The sequence below is a fragment of the Eurosta solidaginis genome, chromosome 3 (genome assembly GCF_040869045.1).
Source record: "Eurosta solidaginis isolate ZX-2024a chromosome 3, ASM4086904v1, whole genome shotgun sequence".
In the NCBI taxonomy this organism is placed as follows: Eukaryota; Metazoa; Arthropoda; class Insecta; order Diptera; family Tephritidae; genus Eurosta; species Eurosta solidaginis.
Genome location: NC_090321.1, coordinates 178,070,812 through 178,098,597, shown reverse-complemented (window position 1 = coordinate 178,098,597; position 27,786 = coordinate 178,070,812). Strand labels below are relative to the sequence as shown.

Sequence of the window (27,786 nt, the reverse complement as noted above, 5' to 3'; positions counted from 1 at the left end):
GACGTGAAGCGTTTTTGCAGGGTGATAATGCTCTCAAGGAACATGAAAGAGAAACAAAGCAAGTTTTAAAAGCAGTGGAAGTTGCATTTAGCGACAGAATTAAGGCAATGCAAAAAGCGCAAGAATCATGTGAAAAGAGTGTTGTAGAAGTGAAGGCTTCAAGCGAAGCAGCGAGCAGGTCTGTGATGGGTTGAAAACAAACAAGGATGACAATAAGAAAATGATTGAAGAAATAAGTAAAGAGAATAAAAAAATGTGAAATGAAATAAACAAAAATGTTAATAGTGTTGAAGCCAAAGTGTCATACGCAGCGATAACAAAAAATGAAAGACAAAAAAAGAAGTATTGCCAGACATTAGAAATACTCATCCCTTAATTGTCAAACCGAATAAAAGGCAAAATATTGGAAAAAACAAAACTGACCTAAACTCGAAAGTTGATCTTAAAGAGCTGCAAATAACTAATATAGTAGCAAGGCAAAGCGGAGTTGTTATTGTTGAAAGCAAAAGTGATCATGAGCGTGACAAAATAAAAAACGCCATTGAGAACAATCTGGGAAATAACTATGAGGTTAAGATTCCCATAAAAGTGAAACCAGCAGTCATGGTGACTGGTATAAATTTTAAATATAGCGACGAGGAACTGGTGCAAAGAATTAAACGACAAAACATTTGAAGAGGACCCAAATACAGATAAGAAATAAGTGGTACGACCGAGAATTAACAAACCTGCATAAAAGAAAAATATAATCTTATAAAACTGCTCGATTTTGGAAGGAATATAACGTCATTAAGAAAATATATAAAAAGAACCATAATTTATAAAAAAGAAATACATGGAAGATAGAGTAAATAATAACAATGGCGATATGAAACGTATGTGGAAGTGTCTAAAAGACCTCGTCGAGCTTAATGATGTTAAAAAACATATCACTAAAATTGTAATTAACGGTGAATGCCTGGAAAATTAATATGATATGGCTAATGCGTTAAATAACTTTTTTATATAAAGTATTGTTGAAATTAATGATAGCATCGAAGAAATTGTAAATGGGAATGAAATAAGCGCAAATCACAGTAATCCATTTGAAACATTTAAATTCACTGACATTGTAGTGGACGATATTATTATTATCAAAAAATCACTTAAAAACAAATATGGCGGCGACAAACTGTTATCGGACGGTGTCTTTAAAGATACCATGATATATACTGCTAATTTTTGCAAGTATATTATTAAAGAGTCCTTAAACAGCGGTATTGTACCTAGTTACTGGAAAATTTCAACAATAATACCTGTGGAAAAAGTAAAAAATACAATGAAACCTGAGGAACTGCGTCCAATTAACACGTTACCTACAGATGAAAAAATTATGGAGACAGTGGTGAACTTGTGGCATACTCAGAGAAGCACAATGTGATTATCCCAAAACAACCGGGAGTCAGCAAGAGCCATTCTTGTGAAACAGCCTTGAATATGGTAATTGCAGATTGGAAAGAAGACATAGTGGACAAAAAATTTACGGTGTCTGTTTTCTTGGACTTAAAACGGGCTTTTGAAATTGTCGATAGATCTGAGTTATTGGATGTTATGTTTAAAACTGGTAGAAGAGGAAAGGCGTTGGAATCGTTCCGGAGTTATTTGAGCGACAGAAAACAGAGAACGATAATTGGAAAGGAAGTTTTATCAGTGGTGGATGTTAACATCTGATTACCACAAAGCTCGGTCTTGGCGCCAATATTGTTTACATTGTATATCAATGATATCAAAAGATGTTTAAAATATTGTAAAATACGTCTATTTGCGGATGATGCATTGCTTATCATAAGTGAAAAATATGCAGAATGTGCCATGCTGAAAGTACAAGAAGACCTGGACTCGCTATACAAATGGTTATGCCTTAGAAAATTGAAACTAAATGTCGAAAAAACTAAGTTCATGATATTTTGTAAAAACACTAATATCATAGGTAACAATATTTTAAATAATATTACGCTGATGGTAAAAAACATGGGAATCTAAAGAGTAGACAAAATTAAGTATTTAGGAGTTTTGATTGACGATAATCTAAATTTTCGAGAGAATGTAACTTATCTGGAAAGGAAAATTGCACATAAAATGGGCTTCATGTATAGAACATGTAAACACATCAGTCAAATTCATAAAATATTGGTTTATCGGTCAATTATTGAACCACACTTTATTTATTGTCCTACTATTCTGCTATTAAGTAATGATATATATATTAAGAAACTTCAAATACAGCAAAACAAGGCAATGCGATTTATTTTAAAATGTCCTCCAAGAACGCCAAAAATTGTAATGCTCAATACATTAAACTGGATTAGTATTAAACAGTCAGTTAGTTATTTCACATTGAAATTTATACACCAACTTAGGTTAGGAATGTTACCGAATTACCTGAGTAGTAAAATACATTATAATTATAAAATCCACAATTATGGAACTAGAAATTGCAATAATATAAGACTGCCTAGAATAAGAACTGAGTTCGCCAAAAGGTCTCTAGAATATTTAGGGTATAAAATGTACAGTGAGTTACCTTCTGCGTTAAAAGACTGAAAATATTAGTAAGTTCAAAGAAAAAATGTTTTTATATTGTACGTCACTAAATGTGACATGAGTATTTATGTTAATCTTTTAATTTTAACCTAAACTAGGCCTTAAAGACCGTAAAAATAAAAAAAAAATAAAAAAATAAAAAAAATAAAAAATACCAAATTAAAAGAAAATTTCAAAATGGGCGTGGCTCCGCCCTTTTTCGTTTAATTTGTCTAGAATATTTTTAATGCCATAAGCCGAAAAAAATTATAAATCCTTATATGATGGTAACTGTTTTCTGTGAAAATGGGCGAAATCGGTTGAAACCACGCCCAGCTTTTATACACAGTCGACCGTCTGTCCTACCGCTCGGCCGCTGACACGATAACTTAAGCAAAAATCGATATATGTTTACTGAGATTAGTTCACGTACTTATCTGAATTCACTTTATCTTGGTATTAAAAATGGGCGAAATCCGGCTATAACCACGACCACTTTTTCGATATCGAAAATTTCGAAAAAAGAAAAAATGCCGCAATTCTATACCAAATACGAAAAAAGGAATGAAACATGGTGATTGAATTGGTTTTTCCACGCAAAATATAACTTTAGAAAAAACTGTATATAATGAGTGTGCCACCTACCATATTAAGCAGAAGAAAATGAAGAAGTTCTGCAGGGCGAAATCAAAAGCCCTTGGAATCATGACAGGAATACCGGTCGTGGTATTACATATATAAATAAATTTGCGGTACCCGATAGATGATGTTCTGGGTCACTCAGGTCCCCATTTGGGTCGATATCCAGAAAAGGCCTTCACATATACAACTACCACCACTCCCTTTTAAAACCCTCATAATACCTTTCATTGAATACCCATATCGTACACACACATTATAGAGTCACCCCTGGTCCACCTTTATGGTGATATCTCTAAAAAGGCGCCCACCTATAGAATAATGGCCCACTCTCTTTTAAAATACTCTTTAATACCAGCCAGCACCAGCGGTAGAGGCGCTATAAGCAGTTTCGATTAAGACGATATCTAGCGAGCAATAGCAGTATTATTTTGAAAGTCAGTTTCATATAAGCTATCAGTTTGGTTATTAAGCCAGCTAGTTGCAAAGTATAAGTGTTATTGTGAAGTACGTTAATAAAAGCCATTTTTCCATTATTCAACATTGGAGTTATTTATTCAACAGTTTAGTGATACGAACTTAGCAAAAAGGCAAATAATCGACAATGTCATCTCAACTAGAAGAACAGAAAACATATATGTCATCACAATTGGAATCGCAGGAGACACGTATAACATCCAAGATGGAAGCACAGGAGACACGTATATTCGAAATGTCGTCGCAAATGTCATCTCAGGTGAAATCGCAGGAGAACCGTATAACAGCGAAGATTGAAGCACAATTGGATGAACAGAAAACACACATGGCGTCACAAATTACAGAACAATTAAAAGAGCAAGAGGCACGCATAACATTACAACTCGAAGCCCAGGAAGAGCGTATCTCAACGAAACTGGAGGCACAGGAAACAAAAATCTCATCGCAGCTGGAGACTTTTAGTGAACGACAAGATAAAATGGAAGCCGAGATGGATGCTTTGAAAGATCGTATACAGGAGTTGCAACTAAATTGCCCCGCAGTTTCAGCGAGTAATCCAAAGGTAAAAATACCATCCTTTGACGGTTCGGTTCCTTTCCAGGTCTTCAAGCTACAGTTTGAGAAAACCGTAGCAGTGAACAACTGGAATGCGGAAGATAAAGTTGCTGCACTGTTCGTGGAATTGAAAGGGCCTGCAGCGAAAATCTTACAGACGATTCCAGAGTACGAACGGAACAGTTATGAAGCATTGATGGCTGCTGTAGAGCGACGTTATGGAAGAGAGCATAGAAAACAGATATTCCAAATTGAATTGCAAAACCGCTACCAAAGTAAATGAGACATTGCAGGAGTTTGCTTCAGATATTGAAAGATTGGCTCATCTTGCAAATGCGGACGCACCCGTGGAATACACTGAAAGGGTAAAAATCCAGAGCTTCATAAATGGCATAAGAAATGTGAAAACGAAGCGGGCTACATATGCGAATCCAAAACTAACATTTGCTGAAATGGTATCCCATGCACTGACTCAAGAAACAGCGTCACTTTTGAGTAAGCCCGCATACAAAGCTTATCGCGTGGAAGTGGAAAGGCCAGACTGGGTAGACACAATTTTGGAAGCATTAAAAGGAACGCAGCAGAAAAACGATGGTGCCGTCAAATCCTTTAAATGTGGGAAGCCAGGGCACATTGCACGTTATTGCAGTACCAATCCTAACAGTTCCAACAATGTGGGTGGTCGTAAACGCAGAGCAGAAGGAGATGAGCAAATCTCCAAGACCACTCAATCGTTAAGCTAAAGCGAGTCAGCCGCAAGGGGCGACAGCTGGCTCCCTCAATTGAATGCCCCATAATCTCTATCTCGCAAATTGGAAGAAGGTCAAGCAATCTTACTGTCGGAGGACAGTGTGCCCATAGTCTCCACGAGCTAACAAGAAAAAATAAAGCTTTTGAATGGAAGAAGGAGCAAGAAGTAGCTTTCCAAACATTGAAAGAGCGTTTGTGCACTGCCCCAATGTTGGCATATCCGATTCCAGGAGCAACGTTTATTCTAGATACAGATGCGAGCGAATATGCTATAGGAGGCGTTTTATCACAACTGGTCGATGGACAGGAGAAGGTAGTTGCATATTACAGCCGTTCGATTGGAAAACCAGAGAGGAACTACTGCGTTACGCGGAGAGAGCTGTTGGCATTGGTAGAGTGCATTAAACATTTTCACAAATACCTCTACGGCCAGCGATTCCGTGTCAGGACAGATCACGCAGCTTTAAAATGGCTTCTGCAGTTCCGTAATCCGGAAGGACAATTGGCACGGTGGATCGAGCGACTACAAAGTTATGACTTTTCCATTGAGCATCGAAAAGGTAGTACCTATGGAAATGCCGATGCAATGTCACGAAGACCATGTAGTTTGGAATGCAAGCACTGCTCAAAAGCCGAGGCTAAAGAAGATATTATAGATGTCCGGCTAATGACTATAACATGTACAGATGAATGGGACAAGGAACAGCTAAGAAAGTGCCAGCTAGAAGATGCAGATCTGTCACGTGTTATGCAAGGGCTCGAACGAAACGAAATACCAAACAGAGAAGAGATGTCAGCAGAGAGTCCCATTGCGAAGTCATATTGAGCATAGTGGAACAGTTCAGAATTGGTATCCGGTTGCTTGCATCAAGTATGGGAGAGTGAGGATGGTAAATGCAAGAAGAAACTGATAGTTGTTCCCAGAAAGAGGATTCCTGACGTGCTCAGCGAGCTGCATAATGGTCCAAGCGGAGGTCATCTTGGAATCACGAAAACGCTCGAGAAGATTAAACAGAGATTCTATTGGGTTGGTTGCCGTCAGTCGGTCACTGAGTGGATTGCGAACTGCGAGGTTTGCAGCAGAGCGAAAGGGCCCAGAACCCGAAGTCATGGCCAGATGAAGCAATATAACTCAGTGGCGCCATTTGAAAGGATCGCTATGGATGTCGCCGGTCCATTTTCTATTAGCAACGGCGGAAACAAATACGTACTGGTGGTTATGGATTATTTCAGTAAATGGCCAGAGGTATACCCAATCCCCAATCAAGAAGCGGAAACGGTAGCAGAAGTGTTTATAAACAAATGGGTTGCAAGGTATGGTGTACCAATGGAGTTACATTCTGACCAAGGCAGGAATTTCGAATCAGCTGTGTTCCAGGAAATGTGTAAATCATTGGGCATTCGAAAAAAGCGGACAACTGAATTGCATCCTCAATCCGATGGTATGGTAGAACGATTCAATAGAACATTGGAGGAGCACTTAAGGAAAGTAGTAGACAAGTACCATAAAGAGTGGGATACCCGCATGCCATTATTCTTGATGGCTTACCGATCAGCAGTGCATGAGACAACGGGCCAAACCCCTGCAAAAGTAATTTTTGGCAATGACCTTAGACTACCAGCTGATTTGAAGTTTGGGATAGATGCCAATGCGGAGAGAAATGTCAAGAAATCCACTAGTGATTTGGAAGAAGAGCTAAGAGAAATACATGATCTGATAAGGAAACGAACAAAGATTATGAGTGACAAGATGAAAGCCAGATACGATAAAGCAATTAATTCGGAAGGTTTTCAGAAGAAGATTTGGTGCTGTTATACAACCCACAACGTAAAAAAGGTTTGTGCCCAAAATTGCAGTGTAATTGGGAAGGCCCACACAAAGTTGTAAAACGGATCAACGATGTAGTGTACCGCATACAAACCATCGGTAATCCACGAACCAAAATGAAAGTGGTCCATTTGGAAAGGCTGTAAACATTTAGATCGGCAGATTTGTCTAATCGGTACGATCAGACTTAGGTGGAGGGCAGTGTTACGAGTATTAGCAAAACTAAGGGGTGCGGCCATCTCTAAACCGATGCTAAGGAGCGCCTTGCATGCACATCCATAGATCAATCATTATGTATCTACATAAACGAATAAAACATTAGGGGGACTCATGTAACCGTATAAATGCCTTATAAAGTGTGTAAACGTATAAATTTATCTAGTTTACGCACGAGCTGTCAAATTTTGTATGAAAAATCATTTACACAATTTGTATAAATTTACGCGCACATTTCATTGTGTAAAGGCGGTAAACTCAAAGGAATGCAACCTTGCCGACATTACTGACGGCATTTTCATCAAAAATCTCCAACATCAGCAAGTAAAGGCGTTTTAGTTTTGATTTTTCACTTAATCTTGGTATTTTTTAATTTGTATAACAATCAAAAAATTTTTTTTGGAAATAATACAGCTGAAAAACAATCAAGTTTATCAAGAGTATTACTAGGTGCGTTCATATAACCACGTGTGTAAATGGATATAATTTTACACCTTATAAGTTTATATGCTATCATGAGTCCCCCTATTATGTCTACACATATGTACGTACACGCAGCAGAGAAGAGATGCTCCCAAAAATATGCAATTGTAAATGTTGAAGTGTCGCTCACAAATACACGCATATGAGAAGCTATATACGTACATCTGTAGTTATAATTATATGACGGCAACTAAGAAAATTCTGGAAGCGCCTAGAAGATGCCACGAGGAAATCACAGAGTATAAAAGCACCAGCGGTAGAGGCGCTATAAGCAGTTTCGATTAAGACGATATCTAGCAAGCAATAGCAGTATTATTTTGAAAGTCAGTTTCATTTAAGCTATCAGTTTGGTTATTAAGCCAGCTAGTTGCAAAGTATAAGTTTTATTGTGAAGTACTTTAATAAAGGCCATTTTTCCATTTTTCAACATTGGAGTTATTTATTCAACAGTTTAGTGATACGAACTTAGCAAAAAGGCAAATAAGAGGATTTGCAAGCAAATTCGTTACAATATGTATGTAGCAAGCACGCGTATTTATGTATTCACATATTTAAGTATATATATTGCAACATACTTTCGTACAAAGCTTTCGATGGTAATTCGGAACCAGTTTTGTTTATTTGAATTCAGATTTAAGTTATTATATACTAAATATAGAAATAAAATCATTAGAAATGAAATGTACTTATGTGTAATTTATACAAATAAAAAAAAACTACGTAAGTTTAAAAATATATTTATCCGGCTTTTATTTTTTCCACAGAGATTAATGTCGTAGGTATGAACAGAAAACTCTGTTGATGTAAAAGTTTACGCTATTAATCTTGAAAAACTAGAAATATCTGTTGTTTCCACAGATTTCACTGTCAGTGTTATTTCGAAAAAAATACTGTTAATTTATCAGTTTACGCTGGTTATTTCCAATGAACAGAAATCCCTTTCATATTAACAGTTTTGATTGGTATTCTTAGAGCGACAGTAATAATTCTTAATTTAACAAAATTATGGGTAAAGTATAATGAAACAACTTTTTTTGATTCTTTTACGAATCAACGATTTGTGCACAGTTTATTCAACATCTTTTTGCGATGGATAAAAATTAACAGAAATTTCGGTTGAGTTGACCGGTATTTCGGTTGATTTTACCAGTCGTTTTCTTTCAGTGAACCAATCTAATTTCTTAAATAAGGGATATGCCAATTTAAGCTTGCATGGAGATTTCTACACCTGGAACATACGAATATCTTTTTTTTATTCAGATGTGCCACAGCTCCTCTCGCATAATTTCTTCTCTTCTGTTCAACACGATGTTAATGTGGGGTAGGTTCAAACCAAATTTATAGTGATGTCTCGTATTTGGTATTTTGTACAAAATCTTCAACGTCGGCACTTATGATGCAATTTTCTTGAGTGCGGCGAATAACTTAATAAAATAGGCTTAACCATGCGAATGGGCTAAACTAAAATGGAGCAAAAATATCTTTGGTATTACGTATCAATGTACATTTATGACAATATAATTCTATACGTATACACTTCCTTTTGCAAGACTGTCCACATTGGCAATATTCAGTGAATAAATGTGATGTAGATTCAGTGGTTACAGTATGTGGCGGTGAAGTTTAAGTTTTCAAAACAGAAGTGTTGCTTAGCAACGAACATTTAAATTTTATATTGTTCAACAAGTTTTTATTGTGAAATAATAAAAATACTTTTATAGCTAAATTTCAATAGGAAATATTTTGTTATTTTTTTCCTATATTGGTGACCCCGATAAAGGTTTATAACGCGTATCTCATAAGATGCTTCGAGATGAAGATCAGCTCGTTACCCTTCGCGCAGAAAATGAGGAGCTTCAACGACAGATCGACGAATTACGCCAGCAAGTGCAACAACAACATAACCGTCAATTGGAGCATCAGCAGCAGCAGCCACCATCACCGCAACCACGACAACAGCAGCAGCAGTGTGATTATGATTTTGTCGCTAACTTCGCCGATTATCGCCCTGCAGTTCATCGTGTTGCAGTAAAACTGCTGCCTTTTTGGTCTGACAAACCAAAATTTTTGTTTTCGCAGGGGGATTCTCAGTTTACGTTGTCCGATATCACAAATGAGGTAACAAAGTTCCATTATGTTGTTTCGCAGCTGGACTAACGTATCGCATTGGAAATCGAGGACGTTATAGAAAATCCTCCTCCGCAGAATCCATACACATTTTTGCGCACAAAATTGATTGATTGTTTGTCTGCGTCTGAGGAACAACGAGTCCGCCAACTTATCAGTGAGGAAGAGCTCAGCGATCGCAAGCCATCGCAGTTTCTCCGTCACTTACGCTCTCTCGCTGATTCAACTATCGTGCAGGATAACCTCCTTCGTCAACTCTGGCTTAAACGTCATCCGTCCAACTTCCAGGCTATCCTTACGACAAAATCTGAATTGCAGCTCGACAACATTGTGGTGCTTGCTGACAAGATTGTCGAAGTCACACCGACTTTCGCTGTAAATGCAGCGCTCAGCGATAAAATTATCGAAAGCAACCTATTAAATACGATTGCTGATCTACAAAAGCAAGTGGCCGAATTGTCTGCTTTTCGTTCGTGCCCTCATCATTGCCATAGTTCTTCCAACAGCTCTTGATGTCGTAGCAAATCTCAAAATCGAAGCAACTCTAGCCAACAAATTTGTTGGTACCATAAAAAATTCCAGGACAAAGCGAAAAATGTGTAAGTCCCTGTAATTATTTGGAAAACGGAAAAAGCAGTCTGTGAATGTGGCATCAGACTGCTTGTCAACCAGTTGCCGCCTAATTGTCACTGATAAGATATCTAAACATCGCTTTCTCGTCGATACTGGTTCTGCCTTATGTTGCTTTCCTCGACGTCTATTACGTGATCGTCGTTCTCCTGTCAATTAAGACTTGTGTGCTGCAACTTAGGACATCGTCGTCACAACTGGTCTTCAAGTACACAGGTTTTATCAGCCTTAATCGCAAAGCAGTTCAGGATTCGTCGACTTTCGGTGCTCTCATTTCTCAATTTCCTGAAATTACTCGTCCACCAGGTTTACCCCGTAATATAAAACACATTCGTACAACTCCTGGACCACCGGTGACTAGCAAAGTACGACGCTTAAATCCTGAGAAATTAAAAATAGCTAAACGAGAATTCGACGCTATGTTGCAGGCTGGTACAACTCGTCCATATTAGAGTTCTTGGTCATCGCCTTTACACTTGGCACTAAAAAGTGATTCAACTTGGTTCCCTTGCGGAATTTTCAACAGATATCCAGCACTTCAAAAGAATCGATAATGTCGTTGCTGATACACTCTCACGAGTTGAAGCTGTCTCTGCACCGTTGGATTACAAGTTGCTGGTTGAATCTCAAGAAAGAAGACGATGAACTTAAGAGAATTATCCAAGAAAATGCTTCTCTCTGCATCGAGCGTGTGCCAATTCCTGGTACCTTACTTACTGTGTTTTGTGATACATCAACAGAAAAAGCTCGGCCATTCATCACATCACCGATTCGTCGTTCTGTTTTTGATCAGCTACATAACCTGACCCATCCAGGTGCCAATGCTTTGCTCAAGCTAATAAGCGATCGTTTTGCGTGGCCGGTACTGAATAAAGACTGTCGAAGTTGGCCTCGTGCTTGTAATGGTTGTCAACGATCAAAAATTTCACGCCATGTTCACGCTTCACTTCAAAATTTTGAAACTCCAACAAGGAGATTTTCCCATATTCACATTGATCTGATTGGTCCACTTCCACTTCCATACTCTTTTCGATATTGCTTGACTGTCATCGATCGTTTTATTCGATGGCCTGAGGTATATCCTTTGCAGAACATAACTGCAGTTAACTCATGCACTTTTGGATTGTTGGATATCTCGTTTTGGCGTTCCTGAAATTATAACCTCAGATCGTGGAGCTCAATTTTCTTCTCATCTTTTCAAAATTTTTGTTAAACAATTCGGAATTCGACATTATTTCACTACAAGTTGGCATCCTGCTGCAAATGGTTTAGTCGAACGATTACATCGGCAATCATGGCTCATTCCGGCATTGACTGCGTTCGGGCTTTGCCTATAATTCTACTTGGAATTCGTTCAGCTTTTAAAGAAGATATCAAGGGTATTTCCTCTGAAATGGTTTATGGTGAGACGATACGTTTGCCATTCGAATTTCTTTCTTCGAGTTTTGGACACAAATTTCCCTTGATACAAGAACTTTTCTTTCAAGTTTACGTGAATTTATGTCGCGCTTACGTCCACTTTCAGCATCTAGACACTGTCAACCTGGAGTTTTTGTTTTCAAGGAATTTTCGAAATGCAGTCATGCCTTTCTCAAAATTGGACCATTTCTTAAAGCACTCCAGCCTCCATACACCGGGTCGTATGAAATAATTAATCGTGATAAAAAAACAGTCACACTCAAAATTCGAAATAGGAAATATTTTATTCTTTTTTTTCCTATAAGTATTTGCTTATGGAAAATTGATTTTGCATGGAAGGTTACAAAGCTCTTTCCATACTCCGGTCTTCGTTCAAACTTTGGCTTTAGGAATATTGGCAGCTTTGCAAAGTTTGAGTAATGTAACTTAATCAGTTCGGGAGATATATATGTGATATGCAAAGAAAAATTTGTATGGGAGGTACCACACCTTCTTTTTCAATCCTTCCCACTTGTCTGCACTGGTGTAATATCGATGTTGGGCATCTGTCTGCATAGTGGTATTGCCCTGGGTTTATACCCTCAGATATATTTGAGTTTTCATATTTTGGTATATACATATATCTGATGCCAATCCTAGTACATACAAAAACTACCAGCGAGCAATCCGAAGGTAAAAACTCCATCTTTTGACGGCTCTGGTACTTTCCAGGTATTTAAGCTCCAATTTTAGAAGACGGCAGCAGTGAACAACTGGAATGCGGATGATAAAGTTCCTGCATTGTTCGTGGCATTGAAAGGGCCTGCAGCTGAAATCTTACAGGCTATCCCAGAGTACGAACGTAACAGTTATGAAGCATTGATGGGCGCACTAGAGAGGCGATACGGAATCGAGCATAGGAGACAGATATACCAAATGAAGTTACTGAACCGCTTCCAGAGGCCTGGTGAAACATTGCAAGAGTTTGGGTCGGATGTTGAAGGGCTGGCACATTTAGCTAATGCGGACGCACCCGTGGAATATACCGAAAGGGTAAAAAACCAGAGCTTTATTAATGGAATAAGGGATATCGAAACGAAGCGGGCGACAGAAACGGTATCACATGCTCTGATTCAGGAAACAGCATGGCTTCTGTGTAAGCCAGCGTTCAAAGCACGCCGTGTGTTGGTAGAAAGGCCAGACTGGGTGAACACAATATCGGAGGCGCTGAAATGATCATAAAAGCGGAGCGAAAGAGTTATCAAATGCTTCAAATACGGGAAGCCCGGCCACATTGCACGTCAGTGCGATCTTGATCCTAGTGGTTTCAACAGCATGGGTGGTCTTAATAACAAAGCTGGGGGAGATGAGCAAGAGCGAGTCAGATGTAGAGATCGTGGGCTATCTCCAGCTATTCAATGTCCTGTGATATCAATCGCGCAAATCGGAAGAAAATCGAGTAGTATTACCGTCAGGAGAAATGTGGATGGCAAGGAGCGTGTACTAACTGTAGATATGGGGCATCTCATTCCTTAATTCGTTTTGACTTCGTCAACAGGAGAGTAAAGCCATTACCTGGGGCAAGGTTGCGTACGGTTACTGGCGAGTATAACCAAGTCCAAGGAGAGGTGGTATGTGAGGTCTTAATTGGAAAAGTCACGATTCTACACAAATTCGTTGTGGCAGAGATTGTTGATGAAGTCATATTGGGAGTGGACTACTTAGTTGACCATGACAACAGGATCGATATGCAGAGAAGGATTATGCGCTATAAGAAGCAGGATATACCACTTAACTTCAGTTTGGAGAAAGGGTTCAGCGGTAAGCGAGTGCTGGTGGCGGAGATTCAACAAAGACCACAAAAGTCAAAGAAAGTAAATCGGGTAAAGGTTGATAGAATGAATGGGCCAAACAAATCAAAACCCAAGGTACTCGCGAGAAAAACACTGGCATTAACTAACCTTAATGGATGTACTAAAACAAACGACAGAATTTCCCAGAAAGAATGCAAAGGTGGTTTCAAGCCAGGGCGCACTACTGTTGTGAAACGTCGGAACGATACTGATTATGTAAAGCCAATCCGTCAAGTGCAAGCTCTACGAAGTATCTCATTGGCCAGGATAATGAGTAGTAGGATGAAACACAGGTACGACAAGAACAATAATTCGGAAGGCTTCTTGGAGGGAGATTTGGTAATGCTATACAACCCTCACCGGCGGAAAGGTGTTACATCCAAATTTTGGTGCAGTTGGGAAGGCCCGTGCAGAGTTGCGAAGTAGAAGATCAGTGATGTCATCTACCGCATTCGAACAATTGGGAAACCAATTGAGAGGCTAGCAGCGGTTAGATCGAGAGATTTGTCTAATCGGGAGGATCAGACTTAGGTGGAGAGCAGTGTGACGAATATTAGTAACACTAAGTGACACTCACATCACTAATCTGATACTAAGTAAATAAAGCCACAACAACGATAAAGCAAGCTGCCACAGTTGTATGTACGTAAACGAATTAATAATCATGTACACACATACATACAAGTAGCAGTGAGATACTCACAAATGCATGTCATCACCAGCTACTACTTCGCTTACATATACACACGCATATGATTACAGACTACAAAAACACGCGCGTATGGCCGGTGAACACGTAGAGGATTCTAGAAGAAGAAGCGTCTAGACATTTGGGCAGAGAGTATAAAAGCAGCAGAAGCTGAGTAGTCTGTAATTCAATTTGTTTTGAACACGCTATCAGTTGCCAAGTGAAGTTTAATTGTGAAGTACTTTCAAAGCAGTATAATAAAGACCATTTTGTAATATAGAATATTGGAGTGTTTTATTCAACAGTTTAGCGATACGAACGTAAGCTGCAAATAAGCAAATAAGCGTAATATCACTAAATTCGTTACAATATAATTTACGCGCTGAAGATTTTGCAACGACCGAAGATAATGCAAATAAGGACGGGACTGTCTTCAGATGAGCCTAGAACTTCATACCTTTAATGAATGGGGCTGAAAATACTCTTATCCCATTCGCAATATCCAATTAATCGGCTGTATAAGATATGAAATACATAGTGAACAGATACATACCTAAGCGATTTTCAAGATAAATAATAATTAAAAAATAGGTAGGTACTCTGTGTGAGGATGCAAAGTTTCACGTTTTTTGTGGTCTGCTCCAAATAATCTAAAACTCATCGGGAAATAATCCTTGAGCAACCACAATATAGTTCCAAAACTATTTCGAAAAGGATTTCGATATAACACCGAAAATATAAAACCAAAACCAGAAATTATCCTGAAATTATCCGAAACATTTCAGAAGCAGCTCCAAAAAGACTTCGAAAAAAATTCCGAAATATCCCCGAAAAAATTGTAACCATAATCCCGAAATGGTTCTGAAGCCATGCCGAAATGATCTATAAAGAATTCTAAGATAGTCCCGCATTGATCTCGAAAATGGTCTGAAATAATGGAGAAAAATAATCATAAAATATCTTTGCAACTATCCCAAAACTGTTGTGATATAGGCGCAAAATAATACCGAACACACTTCCAATCTATCCTGCAAACTTATCGAATGAATTTATTTAGAAAATACTTCTGAATTGCTTCCGAAAGGGTTCCCAAAAACATGAAAATATTTTGGACTAAATTGTACATTATTAAATTTTTCGAGCTCAAGGCCACGCATAAATAAAAACCAATTATTTTATATCTTTCAATAAATATACTTGTTTAATGTTAATCGATATTTCGACCTCAATCTGAGATCATCCTCAGGACTGAAAAGATTACAAAACAATAAAAACATCAAAAAGTGCATTTTACGTACATCCTTACTTATAACACAACTTACACTCTTGGCTGTGCCTGATTGACTAATTTTAAAAGATTACATATTAAACGAATATAAACAATATAATGTAAACAATGTAAACAAATAAATAAATATAAACAAATTTTGACAAAAACAACCATGTACAAATTTCTCCAACTGTACGTCGCGCTCAGCATACATATATATGTACATATATCAGCTACAGGTAAACTGTTGTTGTCTAACATTATAATACGAATATTGGTGGGACATTAAACTAACAAATTACTCTCAAAGCGCTTTTTTGTTTCTGCTTATTAGCTGCCTATAGGCCGAAGCACAATTTTCCGTGTCTGTTTTAAAATTTATCCGTTTGTCGCTCTCTATATTAATAATATGAAGCATTTCAAGTATGTATCTCTTGTTATATTGCTTCTCTTGTTGCAAAATTCTCACATTGTCTAAATCTGGACAATGTCCCGTAGCGCTACAATGATGTGTTAAGGCTGTTTTGTTATCGTTCAAATTATTTCTGTTTTTTATATTCGACTTGTGTCCGGAAATCCTTGTCTTAAGCTTAGATTTAGTTGTCCCCACATATACTTTATTGCATAAGTGGGACCCGTCACCATGGTGAAACAGAAATAATTTGAACGATAACAAAACAGCCTTAACACATCATTGTAGCGCTACGGGACATTGTCCAGATTTAGACAATGTGAGAATTTTGCAACAAGAGAAGCAATATAACGAGAGATACATACTTGAAATGCTTCATATTATTAATATAGAGAGCGACAAACGGATAAATTTTAAAACAGACACGGAAAATTGTGCTTCGGCCTATAGGCAGCTAATAAGCAGAAACAAAAAAGCGCTTTGAGAGTAATTTGTTAGTTTAATGTCCCACCAATATTCGTATTATAATGTTAGACAACAACAGTTTACCTGTAGCTGATATATGTACATATATATGTATGCTGAGCGCGACGTACAGTTGGAGAAATTTGTACATGGTTGTTTTTGTCAAAATTTGTTTATATTTACGGTATTTATTTGTTTACATTATATTGTTTATATTCGTTTAATATGTAATCTTTTAAAATTAGTCGATCAGGCACAGCCAAGAGTGTAAGTTGTGTTATAAGGATGTACGTAAAATGCACTTTTTGATGTTTTTATTGTTTTGTAACCTTTTCAGTCCTGAGGATGATCTCAGATTGAGGTCGAAATATCGATTAACATTAAACAAGTATATTTATTGAAAGATATAAAATATTTGGTTTTTATTTATGCGTGGCCTTGAGCTCGAAAAATTTAATAATTTAAATATTGAAGGCCGAAAAACAACAAATAAAAACTAAATTGTACATACAAAAAACTCTAAACGGTTCCAAAATGATCCGGAGCATAATCCTTAAACCAAAATTCCAAAATGACGCCTAAATAATTTTGAATATTATCTCGAAAAGGTCCCGAAATAGTCCAAATAATCCCGAAACCAGTTCGAAATAATTTGTTCTGGAGTAGTCTCAAAATGATTTCGAAATCAACCCTAATATAAAACTGAAAAAAATCCAAAAATTACTGCAAAAAATTTCAGAAATTATTTCAAAATAGCTAAGAAAAGATTTAGAGGTATTCTTGATGTGCGACTTTTTAATTTTCTAAAATTTCTTATACCTCAATCCATATGATCCATGGTTCATTATTTTACCAATTTGAGTCGAATATGGCACTGCCTGCTTTAAAAAAATTGCAATCTCATGGGTTGAGTTCATAATCCTCAGAGATATAACGATTAAAAGAATTGTGTGACCAGGATCATCCGATGCCGATTATAGTCAAATCACTTTCGTTACATCCTCAGTATTCACATATAAATAGACTTGTAGGTAGAAATAAGTTTATGTGTGAGCATAGTTGCATACTTAACAATTTGTGTGAGCAGGTTTATGGTGCATTGGAAGGCTTGTAAGCATGTGGTAATTGTGGTCGCGAAACAGACAAAAGCTGAAATTCAATTGTGTGAGTTTGTGTGATTGTATGTGTTTTGGCATAAATCTGATTGCAATTGATGCTCCAGTATGGGCAGTGGATAAAAAGTATTGAAAATCTAAGTATGCAAATTTTGTTTAATTAATTGATTGCGCCAATGCTTTTGGGTTTTTTTGCCTAGTTTTGAAGTGAAAGAATCACCTGAAATGAGTTCTGTCTGATTTCAATGATAAGCACCTCATCTGTTTTCGTTTTTAGAGCTCGTACCTCTTAGAAGACTTTAAGACTGTTATTCAAGAGGGAGCCAATGAACACTTTGAAATTGTAGCCTAGAATAATAACCTTCAGATTGTATGGAGGATTAATTTTCGCTTGTCTGCAGATATTAAATCGAACTCATAATTCTTCTATATTGGACAGCTATGATGGAAAGTTGTTTAAGTCGAACAATTCCTTGTTAAATGTTTTGCCTACTAGCTAATCAAACTCAAACAAAAACAAGTAAAGGTGTCTAAGTTCGGGTGAAGCCGAACATTATATACTCAGCATGAGTTTTAGTTGTACATTTCATATCAGATAAATTACTTTTCTACATAACACGTGGCTCCGCCCGTTTAAAAAAATGTCTCCACATTTCCTCTTACAATACAACTTGACAAGTGATTCAAAACTACTTTTTGCTAAGTTATAGCTTATTATTCTAGTCGACGACCCTTTTAAACTTGTTTTATATCTAAGTTGCCATGGTCTTTAACCGATCCCGTCCACTTTTACTAGGAATATTTTCTGCTATAAGGAAAATATGTGTACACAATTTCATTACGATACGTTAATTTTTCTTCGAGTTATGGCTCCCGAAACATAGAAAATTGCTAGGTCATAAAAGTGACGGTGCCACACCCATTTTTTTAAATTTGAAGTTTTTCCTATTTACTGTTATAAATACACTTGGGAAATGAAATACCATTGATATAAAGCTCTTTTTTGCAAAGATATAGCTTATTTTATTCGTCCACGACCCTTTTAAAAATCTTTTATATAAAAGTGGGCGTGGTCCTTAACCGATTTCGTTAATTTTTCTTCAAAGCATTCCCTATAGAAAAGGCAAACTTTCTGCCGAATTTTATTATGATTGGTTTAACGATTTTTGATTTATGATTAATAATATTTGTAAAATTGATTTTATCACAAATGGGCGGTGCCACGACCATTTAAAAAAAATTTTTCAAATTTTTGTCAAGAGTCTCAATATCAGTGCACACGTCAAATTTCACCATTTTAGGTGTATTATTTACTAAATTATCAGGTCTTTTGTGTTTTCTAAAATTTTGTGGCCGTGGTTATCATCCGTTCCGTACCAAATTTGGTGAAGATATCTCAATATTTACTCGATTTATCATGTTAACGAACAGACGGACGGACGGACGGACATGGCTCAATCAAATTTGTTTTCGATACTGATGATTTTGATATATGGAAGCCTATATCTATATCGATTCCTTTATACCTGTACAACCAACCGTTATCCAATCAAAGTTAATATACTCTGTGTGCAAAGCACGCTGAGTATAAAAAGCCAATTAACATACAGGCACACATTTCTTAGTTCACTTAGAAGTATGTGTTTGCCGAGTTATTAAAGCAACATTGATTGGCAAGATAAACACACCTTGTGAGGTTCGACGGATATCCGCCAGACATAAACCTTCTATTTCCGGTAGCCATAGGAAATGCTTCTCGTATATTAGTAAGAGGTATATCAAACCTGTATGATGTTAACAGGGCAAGCCCAAATAGATGGTTTAACAGTGTGAGGACCAAATATAATCCATTAATTTGGCCCACACAAATCCACCGCCCCATAACACAGGAGCAGTACTACAGACAACACGAGACACAAACAAGTCTCTGAAACATCATAAAAACACGATTAGCAACATTGCCAACACAACACGGGACACAAACAAGTGTCAGAAACATCACTAGCGGCACAAGTTGCCGCAACACGCCACAGCAACACCGTAACCATGGCAACGCAACGAACTATGCTAGCAACATCAAGAGCATTGGCTATAAAAAGGGCAACACGAGAAGATAGGAGGCAGTCAGCACGCGGTTGTGGTTGTGACCGGAGCTACTATTGGAGCGCTCTGGAAGGCATATCGGTTTTGACCATTGCAAGCCAGTGCGTTTCATAGGAGAAAGTCGTGGACTGAAGATTGTGGGTAAGCAGGTTTTGACCGCTCTACAACGCTTTAGATCACGCTTGCTCCCTCGTAAGCAAACGCCGTCCACAGCATCGTGATCCCGCGCTCAGCCAAACGTCATCCGCGGCAGAAGTACGTCGGCAACCGCAGTAGGAGTGAGTCGAGGTGAAACGCAACAACGTGACTGTACCGAGGCTAACGGATCTCACCTAACGGGGCGCAAAGTTGCGACTGTCACCTGAGCAGCAATTGAAGGGCATCTGAAAGGCGTATCGGTTTTGACCATCGCAAGACAGTTCCCGTCATAGGAGAGAGCCGTGGGTTGGGGATTGTGGGTAAGCTGGTTTTGACCGCTCTACAACGCCTTAAACTACGCTCGCTCCCCGCTAAGCGAAGGCCCACAACGTCACGAGCCCGCGCGCCATCGCCATAAGCCTCGGCGGCAGAGTCACGCATACACACGACGCCAGCAGAGTTACGCATACACACGACGTTGGCCACAGCAGAGTCACGCTTACATACGACGTTGGCTGCAGCAGAGCTACGCAAATATACGACGTTGGCCACAGCAGAGTCACGCATACACACGACGTTGGCAGCAGAGCCACCCATAAATACGACGCTGGCAGAGCCACGAATACGCACGACGTTGGCAGCAGCAGAACTACGCGTACATACGACGTTGGCCGCAGCAGAGATACGCGGGCATACGACGCTGGCCGCAGCAGGCTTAGCACTGCCACTAACCATAATAGGAACACGCCGGCGCAAGGCGTCATCGAGACCCATTCACACATACCTAGACGGCGACCAGTACGGCGCCCTAACAGAACGTTCCTAACGGGACACGAGGGACCGCTAGCCCATCACGAATTATAAAGCAAGCAATGAAATTAAGTGAATTATAGATACACATTTTATAAATTTTATATTATAGTTTAGGGAATTTACCAATAAAGTGAATTTATATGAAAACGATTTGCAAGGCGCCCCGAAATACAAATTCATTGTAAACGAACCTTGGACACGGCGAGTATACCCCAGCAGTTACTGAAGAAGCACCGGGGCAAGGAAAAGCTTCGTTACAACAGCATAGGAGCAGTTTCGAAGTTCAAGTTAATGTTACATTAATGAGTTCAAACATAAGTTCTAATAACAGAAGTGGGAACAGATGGTAACAGGTATCGTAACAGCAGGGCTTACACTGTGGGAGTATTGTAGAAAAAGTTGCAGAAATTGTGTGAGAGATTGCTTATTAAAAAAGAAAAAAAAATAACCGCGGGAAGTATGGGAGAAAAATATAAATTCTATAGGTTTGAAGAGACTGAAAATACAAAAACTACACAAAGGAAAATAGTTCGAAAACAGTCGATTAACGGGGAAAAATAGCTCGTAAACATTGTTTTTAATAGAAAATAGTTCGCAAACAATTTGTTTTGGAGAGCAAGTGGCTTAATTGCGGCGGTTACCGTGCTTGGAAACGGATAGCAAAAAGTTGTACAGTTCAGTTACTGAAGGAGTTTAAAGACGTTCGGTTGTCCGAAAAAAAAAATGAAATATAATAAAATCAAGGGATACGTTGAAATCCCTTCTGTGCAAAACTAATAAAAAAATTTTTTTAAGTTAATAAAAATTAAGATTTGACAGTGAACTTTGAAAAAAAAAAAAAATTGTTTTATGTAAAAATTTATCAAAAGTGAAGAAAGAAACTAAAATTTTATGAATTCGTGAACAACTGTATAAAAGAAAGAAAAAAAAAAACTCTTTTTGGAAAAAAAAAATTAAATTATTTTTACTAATCAAACAAAAGTTTATCCCGGCCGTGCACCGCGTCAAACTAAGAAAAATTTTATTTTTAAAGTAAAAGTGAATCTTTGAAAACTGACGAAAACGATATTTTTGTATAAAACTTAACAAAAAAAGGGGAAGGTTTATGTATAAAAGTGAACCGAAAAGTTATACAAACAACAAAAGTAAATTTCTTGAAAAAACTTGTATTAGTTGGAAGTTTGGGAAAAAAAACAAAAATAAGTAGGAATGAAAAATTTTCAGTTTCGAAAAACATCATCACGTGAACAAGGAACCGAAAATTTATACAAAAACAAAAACAGTATAATTGTGAAAGAAAGACCGAATTATTTGTAATTTCGAAAATACAGGTAAAAAGAAAAAAAAATTAAGAGGAATATAATTGAAGATAAACGAATTATCTCTGCGTTCGAATACAAACAAAAAAAATAATAGCAACACAAAAAAGTAAAGTATTTTATTTCGAGAAACAAAAGTTATAAGAACCAAAAGTTATAAAAAAAAAAAATAAAAATAAAAAAAAATAAAGAGAACGATTTATTGGAAAGCCCCTTTATAAGCGAAAAAAAAATATATTTTAGAAATTTGAAAACGAAATTAACGGAACGCAAGTGAACAAAAACTTTATTTGTAAACTTGCAATATATATAAATAATTTGCGTACCTATTACAAAAATCAAAACCAGAGGATGAAATGTTTTTCAAGGCAATGAGCCAGAATGTCCAGTTGGAGTCCAAGATATGGCCAGGAGTTTACAGATTCAGAAGGCGCAGCGGCTATTTATTTTTTTTATGTAGTTTGTAGGATTTGCTAATCAAAGAAAAAAAAAATATAAGTATAATATATTTAGGCTCTCTAACATATGCAAAAAAAAAAAATAATAATAATAAATATTCTATTGTGAAAAGATGACTGTGGGCGAGCGAGCGAGTCTTTTTGTTTTTTTTTTCCAAACTTCCAACTAATACAAGTTTTTTCAAGAAATTTACTTTTGTTGTTTGTATAACTTTTCGGTTCACTTTTATACATAAACCTTCCCCTTTTTTTTGTTAAGTTTTATACAAAAATATCGTTTTCGTCAGTTTTCAAAGATTCACTTTTACTTTAAAAATAAAATTTTTCTTAGTTTGACGCGGTGCACGGCCGGGATAAACTTTTGTTTGATTAGTAAAAATAATTTAATTTTTTTTTTCCAAAAAGAGTTTTTTTTTTCTTTCTTTTATACAGTTGTTCACGAATTCATAAAATTTTAGTTTCTTTCTTCACTTTTGATAAATTTTTACATAAAACAATTTTTTTTTTTTTTCAAAGTTCACTGTCAAATCTTAATTTTTATTAACTTAAAAAAATTTTTTTATTAGTTTTGCACAGAAGGGATTTCAACGTATCCCTTGATTTTATTATATTTCATTTTTTTTTTCGGACAACCGAACGTCTTTAAACTCCTTCAGTAACTGAACTGTCCAACTTTTTGCTATCCGTTTCCAAGCACGGTAACCGCCGCAATTAAGCCACTTGCTCTCCAAAAAAAATTGTTTGCGAACTATTTTCTATTAAAAACAATGTTTACGAGCTATTTTTCCCCGTTAATCGACTGTTTTCGAACTATTTTCCTTTGTGTAGTTTTTGTATTTTCAGTCTCTTCAAACCTATAGAATTTATATTTTTCTCCCATACTTCCCGCGGTTATTTTTTTTTCTTTTTTAATAAGCAATCTCTCACACAATTTCTGCAACTTTTTCTACAATACTCCCACAGTGTAAGCCCTGCTGTTACGATACCTGTTACCATCTGTTCCCACTTCTGTTATTAGAACTTATGTTTGAACTCATTAATGTAACATTAACTTGAACTTCGAAACTGCTCCTATGCTGTTGTAACGAAGCTTTTCCTTGCCCCGGTGCTTCTTCAGTAACTGCTGGGGTATACTCGCCGTGTCCAAGGTTCGTTTACAAGGAATTTGTATTTCGGGGCGCCTTGCAAATCGTTTTCATATAAATTCACTTTATTGGTAAATTCCCTAAACTATAATATAAAATTTATAAAATGTGTATCTATAATTCACTTTATTTCATTGCTTGCTTTATAATTCGTGATGGGCTAGCGGTCCCTCGTGTCCCGTTAGGAACGTTCTGTTAGGGCGCCGTACTGGTCGCCGTCTAGGTATGTGTGAATGGGTCTCGATGACGCCTTGCGCCGGCGTGTTCCTATTATGGTTAGTGGCAGTGCTAAGCCTGCTGCGGCCAGCGTCGTATGCCCGCGTATCTCTGCTGCGGCCAACGTCGTATGTACGAGTAGTTCTGCTGCTGCCAACGTCGTGCGTATTCGTGGCTCTGCCAGCGTCGTATTTATGGGTGGCTCTGCTGCCAACGTCGTGTGTATGCGTGACTCTGCTGTGGCCAACGTCGTATATTTGCGTAGCTCTGCTGCGGCCAACGTCGTATGTAAGCGTGACTCTGCTGTGGCCAACGTTGTGTGTATGCGTAACTCTGCTGGCGTCGTGTGTATGCGCGACTCTGCCGCCGAGGCTTATGGCGATGGCGCGCGGGCTCGTGACGTTGTGGGCCTTCGCTTAGCGGGGAGCGAGCGTAGTTTAAGGCGTTGTAGAGCGGTCAAAACCAGCTTACCCACAATCCTCAACCCACGGCTCTCTCCTATGACGGGAACTGTCTTGCCCAAGAAAGTATACCACAAATGGGCATGTTAGGAAAAAGGTGCTAATAAAAAGTGATTGTGTTTTCTTCTTAATAATATTGTAGCTTCAACCGAAAACACTCCATCAACTGGCCAGCGGAAGGAGGATGATTCGGTAAGTGCCCCATCTTTCATACTCATTTATACATACAGACCTGTTATTGGTATTGATTCACATGCTGTGAATTGGATCATTCATTAATTGAAAAAGAGCGATGAAATTAGCTAATCCAATTAGCTGGTTTCTTTGTTAAATCGTTATAAAAAAAAACAATTATTTAATTTTTAAATTTTTTTTGTGCGATGAATGTTCGTATCGTAGAAAAAATTAACCGGTCTGTATATCTATATTCATTCAACCAATTCATGTTTTTATTTGCACCACTTGAGGGGTTAATATCGTCACAAAATTCCACAAGAAATTTGACGATAAAAATAGTACAAAAAAAAATTTTTTATTAATAACAAAGATTTTAATTTTGAACATTAATAACCTTTACAGTAGGTTTTGAATTTCTTTTATTGGTTTCTTTTGTGCGGCTCTGTTAATTGGGCCATATAACACCGTTTAATCAGATTATGTTGCAAGAAGGCTATGTTACAGCGTTCACATAATTTCGATTTTCTGCTAGATATTGTTTTTTTTGCTTTCCTTCTCTTAACTCGAAAGAGAATTCCAGTTTTATAAATATGTTCTAACTGCTCATACTCAGCTGCTCATTAATTTCAATTTTCTTTCGTTGTTGGTTCTCCATGTACCAACTCAATTAATTCTAAGTGTTGTGAGCATATGAGAGCGCAACATCAGGAGTTAACATACTGCGTATTAAGTGCAAGCGGTGCTTCTCGCTCACTCGCAAACTGTGAGCGATGTATAAATATGTTTGAAACTATGTTACATATGTAAGTACAGAGATCTCAGGTTATACGAATTATGTTGAATGTGAGAGAGATAGTATTGAGAAATAACTTTTTTTTTTTTTTTTGAATTAGTAATAGAGTAATAAGAGAATTTATATACTGATCGACTTTTGTTTAAATTGTATGTAGTGAGGAAATCTCAACTTAACATGTTTAACTAGTAATAAGAGATAAGAAGAATTTTTGGAGAATGTAAAGAAGTCAGGGAAACCAGAGAGATGTTTTCTTCTGCTCAACAGAATTAATTTATATATATGATTTTGTAAATTTGTCAACTTCTTTTTTTGTGGAATTGAGAGACTTCGAAATAAAAATGCAATATAGAGAATTCGATTTCGATCAACCTGTTGAAATGTAAGCTAACATAAATGTTGTAAGGAACAGTTTAGGTAGGTTAACATATATGTACATAAATACATATAGTACAAAGTAATAAATGCGAAAATAAAAATACAAGTCTATCGTAGTAGTAGATAGAGAAACAACGAAATGTATGATTGAAGAAACTTTGATAAAAATTTAAGGATTTGCAAAAGGAGAAAAATGAAGGTTTAACTTTTATTGAATATTTGTGGTAGGGGCAATGGTGAGTATGTGTGGGCTAAAAGAACAACTTTTACCATTCTTTTAGCAGGTTGGGTGGGTGAAGACGGGAGGGCAACGACAGCTTAGCAACGTGTGGCAGGTAGTTGTGTGTATTAGTTAACGCTTTACTTATTAATTTCCGTAGTAAATTTGATACGTTCTTTTGGGTATTGTTTTATTTGGATGAGCTTAACCCTTCGACGGCCTCAAAATGTAACTTTTTTTTTAAATCTCTGTTTGATTTTTTTTTATGAGAAACCGAGGTAAAAGTCAGTTTAGGAGCAAAATCCCCCCATATACGCCGTAGACTAGCCGGCTGTAGCAAACAGAGTACCCGTTCCTTAAACCCTATACCCACTCGGAGAGCTATTGCATAGCAGACCTGATGTTCCTTAATTCAGTGCCAAGTAAGCTAGACAATTGTCTAAGTGAAGAAGTTTGTGGCTGGGATGACAAACATTAATGAGGCCAGCTTCTTTGCATAGATGGTGCACTATAAGGGAGCCAACGGAGGCATGATGCGACTGGTTCATTACAACCTGCATACAACCTCACATACATACATTCAAATTTACTAAAAAATCGAAGCGTTAAAGCTAAAACTAAACATCTTCACTCGTAAATCATAAAGTTTACAAATTTATGCTTGACTGCAAATTGCAAAGTTGATTGCATAAAGCTTTTTTGGATGGGCGGCTGTAGAGCCGAACTGCACAGTGCATTTTTAATGCGAAAAGTGGGTGAATATCTCATATTTTACGTATTTATGTAAGCCAAATCAATAGCCGAGGATTATGAAACTTACTTATATATGTATATAGGGATGGGAATATGTAGGTGTGTATGTGATTGTGTGTTTACACAATGACCCTTTTAAAGAATAATTACTTTTCAATGAGTTTGGAATTTACACCAGATCTAACTCGCATTAATAATTTTTGCTCGCAATCTTCTCAATTAAAAGCAAGTTAATAAAAAGAATAAAAAAATTATTCGAATCGAAATATCGTTGACGTCGTGATAAAAGCTGCTAACTACATGCAACAAAATTTTGCATTATAACGTACTAAATTGAATGAAAATACACTCAAAATTCTAGATTTCAAAACGCATTGAAATTTGTGGAACTAGCAGGTTTTATTTTAAGAGATTTTTTAGGATCCTGATTATAAAGCATACTCTTTTATTTTAGCAATATTTTTGAAATCGTTTCCATTTTCATTATCATCTAAGAGTCGCCTTGGGTCAAAAATGGATCTAGCAGCTTTTTCACGGGTTCGCGATGACTAACAAATTTTCCTTTTTTCAATTTTAAATTAATACGCAAATGTGCGAAAAAGGATTATGCTTAATATGTTATCATAACCCTTTCATGCAGTGTTGAACACTGCTTAACCTGCATCAAATTTGACCCTAACACCCAGACGAATTGAGGATTGGTGGTCATGCCAATTAAAAAAAAAAAAAATAAAAAATGAAAAAAAGCAAAACATAAAGTTCAATTTTTTTTCTTAAAGTTAGCTTTTCATTAGGGATTGAATACATAAATAAAAAAAATGTCCAAAAAATGTAAATATGTAGAAAATCTTAAAAAATCAAGCAAAAAATATACAGAAGAAGATGCAATCGACTTGTCTTAGGCGTGCTCTTGCTATAGACGGAAATTTACATAGAAAATGCTTATTAGTCTCTCTGCAACGAGAAAGTCGACGAACTTGCATAGTCAGGTGCAATGCTGGATGCTGCGAAGGCGGTCAAGATGCATCATCCGCTCACATCAATCAAAAGTAACATATGTACATGTCCATCTCCAGCTGGTACTCGTCGGACAGCTTCAAAAAAAAAAAAAAAAAACCAACTGAACTTGGTCGACTAACGATAATAGGAGGCACGGAACATGCAAAAAATAATTCTTTTTTATCACTGCTACAATCAAGTGACACTGGCCGCTTGGCCCGCATGCTTAGAAAATTTCGAATTTTCTTCTTGGCTACAGTTAAGGGTACATTTAGTTGACGCTAGTTATTCCCAAATTTCTTTCTACTAAGCTTTGAAGGTCCCGTCCCGCCAATTTGTCGGAAA

The 27,786-nt window shown here is 37.1% G+C and overlaps 1 protein-coding gene across 4 annotated transcripts in view; it reads right to left on the bottom strand.

Moving 5' to 3' along the window:
• Positions 1-27,786, bottom strand: part of Dgk (diacyl glycerol kinase 1) — a 494,377-nt gene that overhangs the window by 212,344 nt on the left and 254,247 nt on the right. The window lies entirely within an intron of this gene.